General features: G+C 30.0%; 1 protein-coding gene across 1 annotated transcript in view; it reads left to right on the top strand.

Moving 5' to 3' along the window:
- Positions 1–9,555, top strand: part of LOC105622994 (phospholipase A1 member A-like) — an 87,789-nt gene that overhangs the window by 17,144 nt on the left and 61,090 nt on the right. The gene's annotated exons all lie outside the window — the stretch shown is intronic.

The raw sequence follows: 9,555 nt of genomic DNA, 5'->3' as shown, positions 1-9,555 counted from the left end.
GCCTTGGCAGTCTCAGTTTAGTGCAGGAAATAACCATTTATTTATTGGCTTTATTCATTGGCTTTACGTTTTATCCATTTTATCAATACCTGCAGGTCTATTCTTAACATCATCATTATAACGCCGCTGCACAGTTCTTTTACTGTGGTAAAAAAGCTGTGTCATAGCATTATATTGTAACAATAATAAAACTTGCATTAAGAGCAGTTAAGAGTTACAGATCTGCTGATATCTCCCGAAGAGGTTATTTTGTGTACAACTGAGTCTACTTTTTAAACATGGCGTCCAAATTAGTAGATTATTATCCTCTTAGCGGACTCCCTTCCAATTCGCATCCTTCCCAAGCACAAATTGAGTCTCCTTATCTCTTACTTCGTAGTGTGACCGTCGCGTCGTGATGATGAGAGTAGTTATGATGATTTTTATATCCTGTTGAAAATTCTTGTAAGTTTTTTGTACCAAATCTTAAAAGAATTGTATGTGAGCACTCAAGATTACTAAATTAATGTACATAATCATATAAGAATTTTATATAATTTGTTCATAAATCTCATTAGTAATCTTTAATGACTTTAGGAATCTGAAATGAATTGTACACGACGATTTATATCATAATGAAAAGATCTTACCTTAGCCTTATAAGAAAATTTTTAAAAGATAGTTCCTTACAGGATCATTTAAGAATATGCTATTAATTATATATGATTCTTAAGTGTTTCATGAAAGATTTGTCAGTCTTAAGAGATAGACATAGTTACGGAATAATTTATTTTCCAAGTTGATACAAGAATCTGACACGAATCGTACACAACGATTTATGTAGCAATGAAAAGATTTTGTCTTAACCTTATAAAAAACTAATCTAATCTTATAAAAAACTCTTAACAAATAGTTTCTTTATAGGATTGTGATATAGGATTCTTTATAGGATAGAATTGTGTGTCCAAGAATATGGTATTAATTATATATACAGATTCCTAAGTGTTATATGAAAAATTATCTTAGAAAGCATATAATTATTTTTCAAGTTGGTGGAGAAATTTGGCATGAATCGACGATTTATATCGGATATATATCGGAATGAAAAGATTTTAATTGCTAATTTAGCCTAATAAAATACTCTTAAGAAATAATTTTTTTACATAAGCACTTCAAAGTAATAAAGGTATCATCCCAATAAATGAAATGGAATTAATGAATGAACAGAAATTGGATTGAATATATGAAAAAGAATTAGGAATAAAAGAAAAATTAAGAATAAAAAAGAATTAAGAAAAATTAAAAAATTTGTTAGAATATTGAAAATGACTGAATAGAAGGTTGAAACGTATATTAGAGGAAAATCAGTGAAACCGACATATTATTTTGTTTTTAGATTATATTTTATGGAAAATCTGAAAATAAAACTTTGGAAATATGAATGTAAATGTAGAAAGTGTCTTCTATATCAATGTTCTATAGCAGCTCTTCATTAAGAATTTTACAATAATTAATTTTTTCATAGAATAGGCAAAAATGAGCGTGTGACGAAAATGGGCTCCAAAATTGACATATGCGTATATGGTCACAGAGCATGCGCATGTGACCACGCGCATGCTCATATACCTATGTCATATATTTCGGGAACATGAAAGATACTCTAACTTAAATAATAATTAATTGTAACGATTTTTAAGCCCATGGCATATACAAAAACTGTAAGACGTAATCAGTAAGTGAATTGGTCAATCACGGTAGAGATTGTAAGTAGCGAATCCAATGTTACGATTTTCTTACTACTTTATATCTTACGGCCTTTTTGTGTCCTTGGGCTTTAGAGACATGTGTTAAAGCGCGGAATGATAGAAGGCACAAAAATTAATCCTCAACCAAGGACTCATTTCGACAAAAAAAATTGTAATGATTAATATTTGATTTTGTGAGACGAAACGACGCTTTTTTCTGCCAGATTCGGTTGTTTCGTGTAAATATGTGAAATAAATAATTTTAAACCAAAGGCCACTAAACTATGTAAATAAACAATTTATTTAAAAAAATAAATAATTTATTTCAAATCAAATATAGACAAGTTATTTCGTGCATTAATGCGTTTATTGTACATAACAAATATATTCTTTCAATTACAAACAAGAAACTATATAATTGTATTTGCTTTAAATATCATATTAAAAAGCTAGAGAAAGCTGAAAGATTACAGATTTTAAACAAATGTTCCAAATAAAATAGTTACGTTTTAATAATACAAAATATAATAATACAAAATACTAAAATATTATTTATATGTTTCAATCCTTTATGATTAAATGGCATATTCAAGTTAGGCAAAGTTAGAAAAGCATAGTCAAAGACTAGAAAATAAAACATTTTAAATGGAGAAACATCATAAGTAAAATAGTTATCTTGTGCATTAAAGTATGTATCACATGTTGTACTGAATGTACATCTAGTCTTTAATATATTTATTAACATATTTTCAAACGACGACTTTTATAACTGTAAAAACAGATATAAAGATATTATTGACAAAAGTCACAAATAAAATAATTCTGTATACCAGAACATTCAATATGTGCCCATTGTTTCACAAGACATACATCGAATCCACTCTTCTCCATCAATATCTTTAGAATAAAGTGCATTGCAAAAAATGCAAACTGTATAGTTGTTTGTACAATCTATTGATGTACAATACTTAAATCATCATCAGATGATGTTTCTATAGAGAAATTTCTATGGAAAACGTCATTTTTATCTCGATCAATAAACTGATCTTTTGACAGTATGTATTATCTTTTTCTCGACCTCTTCCTCGATTTTTTATTCTTTCAATCTTCTTTCTTCTTATTTATTAATCAGTCAGTTTTAATTTTTCTCGATATGTACATGATGTGATAACCTGTGCTTCCAAAAATTTACAGCCTCTATTTGAAATTTTCTGTCACTTTTTAGGTAATGGAAAAATTTCATATGATGTAGATGGTTGTGATTCAATAAATGATATTTTAGAACAGGAAGGTTCATCAAGTATATTACTGTTAATAGAAATTTCATTAGATTCAAGCACTGGAGTTAGAGGCAAAACATTTTCAGAATGTATTTCTTCCATCTCTCCTTAAGACGAGATATAATTATAAATACATTAATTATAAATATATATAATACATAAAAACATATGATTCAACTCTTATCGGATTATCTTCGATGTTTTTTAAAATCTTTAAAATCTTTAAAAAGCAAACTTTGCAATTTCGTCAACATAAATACCATAAGGCCATAAACATAGTATATCTAGACCAGCATTCGAGGAGTGAGAGTAATCCTCAAAAAAAGACTCATTTGACCTCAGCTCTCTCTTGTTTCGCGCTTACATATAAAGTGTACGTCTAAGAGAGGGGATCAAAAGCACGAAGAAGCTCGGCGGTCCAACCTGGCTAACAAAAATTTGGGATGATGTAACATCCGAAACGAAACACGTCCTTCGCGCTCGTCGTGGGACTCTTATAGAACATATACGACTCTCTTCGTCAATCTGACTCTAAGCTACATTATATTTTAGTTCTTCTTCTCTCTTTCAACCTTCTCTTTCAGAGATACACTTTATACGCGAAACGAGAGAGAATGCAAGAAAGCCAAGTGAGTGCGTCCTTTTCTAAATGAGGACTATCCCTATTCCTCAAATTTCTGACAATGCTTAGTCTAAAGATACTATGTATATGGTTCGCGTAAAGGAGCACGGCGCCGGACGACAGTGTTTTGCGCCATAACGTTGCGCTTGTCTTAGCATCGAGATATCGAATCTCCACGGTCAAGCACATACAATATTCCTAGAATATTATATGAATATAATTTGCCTCTCTTTTATAATATTTACTTAATGTTTTAAGAATATATTATATCTTTTTTTATTGGACTATCTGTTATTATAGAATTATCTATAATTAACAATTGAATTTGAGACAAATATAAAACTGAGCAAATAACCAATGTTAACGTAAAAACATTTTTTTTTTTATGTATCTTATCAATTTAATCAGCGCATTTATCAATTCAATTCTTACAAATAAAGTAGATTATTTCAAGCTAGAAAAATATTAAGGGTGTGTTTACTTTTTACGTAACTTTAAGTATTTTAAGTACTAACAAGTACCATTTACACAAGTATTCATTTTTCCGGTTGTAAGTGCTCAGAGAAAGACCACAGAAATATTTATGACGTCATCATGATGTCATAGATACTGCTCACAAGCACTTCGTCCAGTTGAGATAGGACAATAAAAGCGTGAGCACTTAGAAGACACTTGTTATAAGACAATTGTTTTAAAAAACAATTATAAAATATTTAGATTCTTTTTTTTTAAATAAAAGTTGAAATTAAAAAAATGAACTTCAGATTAAACAATCAAAGGAGAAACAAACAAGACTAATGAGAGTACAGCGCCGTTAATGGTGCGCAATAAAGTAATAGACTTTAGTTAAAAATTTTTATTGCGATATCATGATGTCATCTCACAGTTGATTGAATGTATTGAATCAATTTTGAGTCATTTTCAGCAATACATTTTATACTTCATATATTAATTCTCAGTGTGTCAGGATTGAGTAACGTAACAAATTGTCAAATTTGAACGTGATAAGAATCTAAAATGAAACCAAGAATACGTCATAAAGCTTTGGATAACATTTAATTTTAGCATCACCAATTTAAATTAACGTGTGTAAAGCAAAAGCAAACACACAATAATAAAGATCAATTTTTAAACGAGCAAATTTGAATGACAGATAAAGTTAACTATTTTATATATATATATATATATATATAAGATCTCGATACATTTCGATTTAACTTAGTTTTCTTCGGTCGACAATAATTTATAAATTATAACTTCATGATGTAACAAAGATAGATACTATAATTGATGTTTCCGCATGGATCACATCTTATCGACAATTTTATATATGCAAGGAGCACATCACAATTTTCCACACGTATTTTTGTCATTGATGCAGTTCTACAACATTCTTTCCCCCCCCCCCCATTTATTTGATATCCAAAAAAATTATATCAATTTCATGATTGTTAACGAAAAGCAGGTGGAATCAATCGTGATTAAAATTGCAAGAGATACATTCTCAGTTAGAAACGTTGTGGATATTTACGTTTACAGATTGTTAATCAGAAAGTAAAAACGTAAGTAGTAATTTTGTTGTTAATTATAAATTAGTAATTGTTTTGATTAACTTACTGTACATGAAAATAAAAAACGTTTAAAAATGAAGGAATGATAAAAATTTGATTGTCACATTCGTCATTAAACGAAGTCAAATGATATGTGTCAGTGAAACTGTACAAACATTAAGTCTTGTTTATAATAAGAACATTGAGAAGTAGTTACACACTGTGATTGGAAATTTAACAAATAAAGATATGACCCATCGAGAGATTCGTTTTTTTTTAGATCGATTTCATTTTTTTTGTTTTTTGATGTATAATATCTCAGAAATAAACCTCCTGTTACAATTTTATTCAACTATTTTGATTTTATTGCAATCAATGTATGATTGAACTGTAAAATGTGCTTCATAATAACTAAATATTTCGATGGATTTCATGCCTTATGTTCATTTCATCTTGTGCTTCTTCTTCTGGTTTGTCCTACGTGGAAGCATCGCATTATACGAGATTTTATAAAACATATTTATGAACTCTGTTACACATCAAAAAATAAAAAAATAGAATCAATCTAAGAAAAGACACTGTCTCTCGACAGGTCATATCTTTATTTATTAGACTCAATTTTCAATCACAGTGTGTAACTACTTCTTAATGTTCTTATTATAAATAAGACTTAATGTTTGTACTGTTTGACTGACACGTATTATTTGATTTTGTTTAACGACGAGATAATCAAAAATTTTATCGCTCTTCATTTTTAGACACTTCTTATCTTCATGTACAGTAAGTTAATCAGAACGACTATTAATTTATAATTAACAACAAAATTACTACTATGTTTCTACTTTCTGATTAACAATCTGATAACATGCATATCTACAACGTTTCTAATTGAGAATGCATCTCTTGCAATTTTAATCACGATTGATTCCACCTGTTTCTGATCAACCGTGGAATAGTTTTTTTGGACGTTCAAATTAATGGAGGGGAGGAGGAGGAGGAGTTGTGGAACAGTATCAATGACATGCGGAAAATTGTATTGCGCTTTTTGCATATATAAAATTGTTGGTAAGATGTGATCTATGCAGAAATAAACGAAATATAACGTCAATTATAGTATTTGTTATACCATGCGCTTGTGATCCATGCGAAAATTAACGTAAATTATAGTCATTATTACATCGTGCGCTTAGAACTTGTAAATTATTCTCGGCTAAAGAAGAAATTAAGTCGAAATGCGCCCACGCTCGTACCGAGATCTTATATACAGAATGTTCGGAAATACCGGGATACCTAAATAACTTTTGAACGATAAAGATAATTAAATGAAACTTGCAGGACACTTTTTTATTATTACATCAGAAGGATTATCTTATGACATAAGGGTAACAATTCCCCCTTTGTCCAGGGATGTGGAGTGAAATACGTTCAAAAATCCTAAATGGCATAAAAGATTAAATGGCTCTTTCGAATAACTTCGGAAAGAACTGTTGAATGAGACATAGCGTAACCCGGCATCCTAGTTATCACCTTTTATTAAAATTGCATCGCATGTTTCTGTCATTTGCTGTTAGCGTAACCCAAGATCAAGACGTGGGCGTGACAGATAACTGACCTCTTTTAGGATGCTTGATTATCGTGAATCCCTTCGCTTCTCACATTTGGGGTGCTTGTGCTATAACAAATGTTCAAAATGCTCTTCCTGAATGGCCAGACAATGAGCTAATCAATTATAAAAACTTGAGATCGTATTTCTGTGGTATGCATCTCGTCTCATCAACTATTCGGCGACGCAAATCATCAAGATTATTAGGTTTGATGATGTAGATCTTACTTTTTAAATATCTCCAAAAGAAACAGTCAAGAGGCGCTAAATCAAGTGACTGAAGTGACTACTCAATGAAGAAGAGGAAAATCTTTCTTTCCTATCCATCTGTTAGGGAAAAATTCGTCCAAGTGTGCTTGTAAAGCATACTGAACTGATGCTTCATCCTATTGGAACCAAACATCATTAAAGTTTCGACCAACGATGGTCTGTATTGCCGACACAATTTTATTTCGAAGCATATTGTCATATTTTTGAGCCGTAAGGTTGCCATCAATAAAGAAAGATCCAAGTACACTTTCACTTAACAAGCCAGCCCATATTGAGTTTTTACGGATATTACGAATGCGCTTCAATCATCCAATGAAGATTTTCATTCCAGTATCTGCAGTTATGTCGATTTACTAGTCAACGATTTAAAAGTCACCTTATCCGAAAAAACAATATTCAAAATTGAGAATCTTTGGTGATTTTGTCTATCATCAAATCGCAAAATTCTATGCGACGATCGAAATTGTCGTCAGATAGTTTCTGAACAAGATGAACCTTATATGGGTAGAATTTATTTTTTTTTAACATTTTATGCACTGATGCTAAACCGATATCGTTTTGTTGTGCTGCATTGCGAATAGAATTGTGTGGATTTTCGACAAAGAACAACTTAACGTCTAACGCTTTATCAAGATTTGTTGCTGTAGCAGGCCTATTTGATTTTGCACGATTCTTAATACTATCTGCTCAAAGCGTTTGACAGTACGTTTCACTGTAGATCTAGAAATGCCGATTTGTTCATAGCGAAAAGTTTTTTAAATATTACATATTTACATTAAATAAGAGAGTCATCTCCTTATAAGATCTTTGGCGATCATCCTATCCACGCAATATCAAAAAGATAGATATAAAGAGATATTCATTCGTGAGGAGATTCATGATAATAAAGCACTCCAAACGTGAGAGGCGAGGCGACTCACGATAAGTATCCCAAAAGAGGTCAGTTATCTGTCACGTCGTTGACCTTGGGTTACATTAAAAGCAGATGACAGAAACATTCGCACAATTTTAATAAAAGGTGTTGATAACTAGGTGCTGAATTACGCTATATTTCATTTAAGTTAAGTTTAACAGTTCTTTCAGATTATTTGAAAGAGCCACTTGAACTCCTTATACCATTTAAGACTTTTGAATGTATTTCACCCCCGCATCCCTGGAGAAAGGAGATTGTTATCCTTTATATCAAAAGATAGTTCTTCTGATATAATAAGTGTCTTGCAAGTTTCATTCAATTATCTTTATCCATTAAAAGTTATTTAGGTATCCCGGCACTTTTCGAACACTCTGTATATTAATAAAATAATTAATTTTATTTATCACCCAGGTTTGTTTGTTTAAAAATTGATCTTTACTGTGTTTAAAACAAATAAAAAATAGAGTAAAAAACGGGAAATTAAGAACCTTAATATGTAGTAATTGGTGCGATTATCATATACATCATCATATATATTTCGATTATATCTATTCCCTTTCCAATCATAGCAATAATTGATAACAATCCAATGTTCATAATATCAAAAAAATTAAATGCAGTAAGCAAGTCTCACAGATTACCATATCTGGAGTGTATGTAACCGTCAGTTAGCTGATTAACTAAATGCGATCTGAATCAAAAATAATATTACATTAAAATAATATTATATTAAAAAGACAGTTAAATATTAAAAAGAAGGACAACAAAACTTTATGGGGATTTATCTATTGCAAATCATAACTATAATAATATAAAATAAATAAATTAAAATTGACAAAACAGATAAAATTAAATTAAATTTCTTATAAGAACATAACGTGCGCAGTGTCAAAAGCAGAGTCAATTTATGTAAAAGATATTAAGAATATAGAATATAGAATATGAATAAATATTATAAAAAAGGAAACAACATTGCTAAAAGTTATCGAAAAACAATATAGATAGCCGCTTAAGTATAATTACACCAATCAAAAGAATTACAATTTATTAATTATGTTCGTATAAGCATGGTGCAACAATTCCGTGTCTGATTTCAAATTTAAGCCATTGTTTTGCATTTTAATATTAAACATTTCAGACACTAACCTTTTGCCAATATATCTTTCATTATCTAAAATTTTTGTGTTCATTAAAATTATGTTCAAATTATAATCTATATTCAAAAACGACAGACAAGTTACCGCCCCTTTTATTAATGTCATTTTTATCTTCATTAATTCTAGTCTTTAATTTACGTTTGTCTCACATAAGAAGCATTGCAATTTTTACTCTTAATTTTGTAAATTACATTCTTCTTCTCTTAAGAAAGGATGTCTTTTTGTGCTTTAATAATTCCTTTACACACTTTATTATATTTGTTTTTGCACACATACGAGCGGTAACGACATTTATCTTTTATATACTAATTAAACGTGTGTATTATTATAATTAAAAATTGAGTTCTTATAAGCTTTCCATGTAATATCTCATACGTATCTCAATATTTCGCGCACGTATTTCATATGAAAAGTCTGGCTTATAAGAACTCAATTT

This window comes from Atta cephalotes, assembly GCF_000143395.1.
Source record: "Atta cephalotes unplaced genomic scaffold scaffold00051, whole genome shotgun sequence".
Classification (NCBI taxonomy): Eukaryota; Metazoa; Arthropoda; class Insecta; order Hymenoptera; family Formicidae; genus Atta; species Atta cephalotes.
The sequence above is the reverse complement of the archived record's forward strand: the minus strand, read 5'-3'. Positions and strand labels throughout refer to the sequence as shown.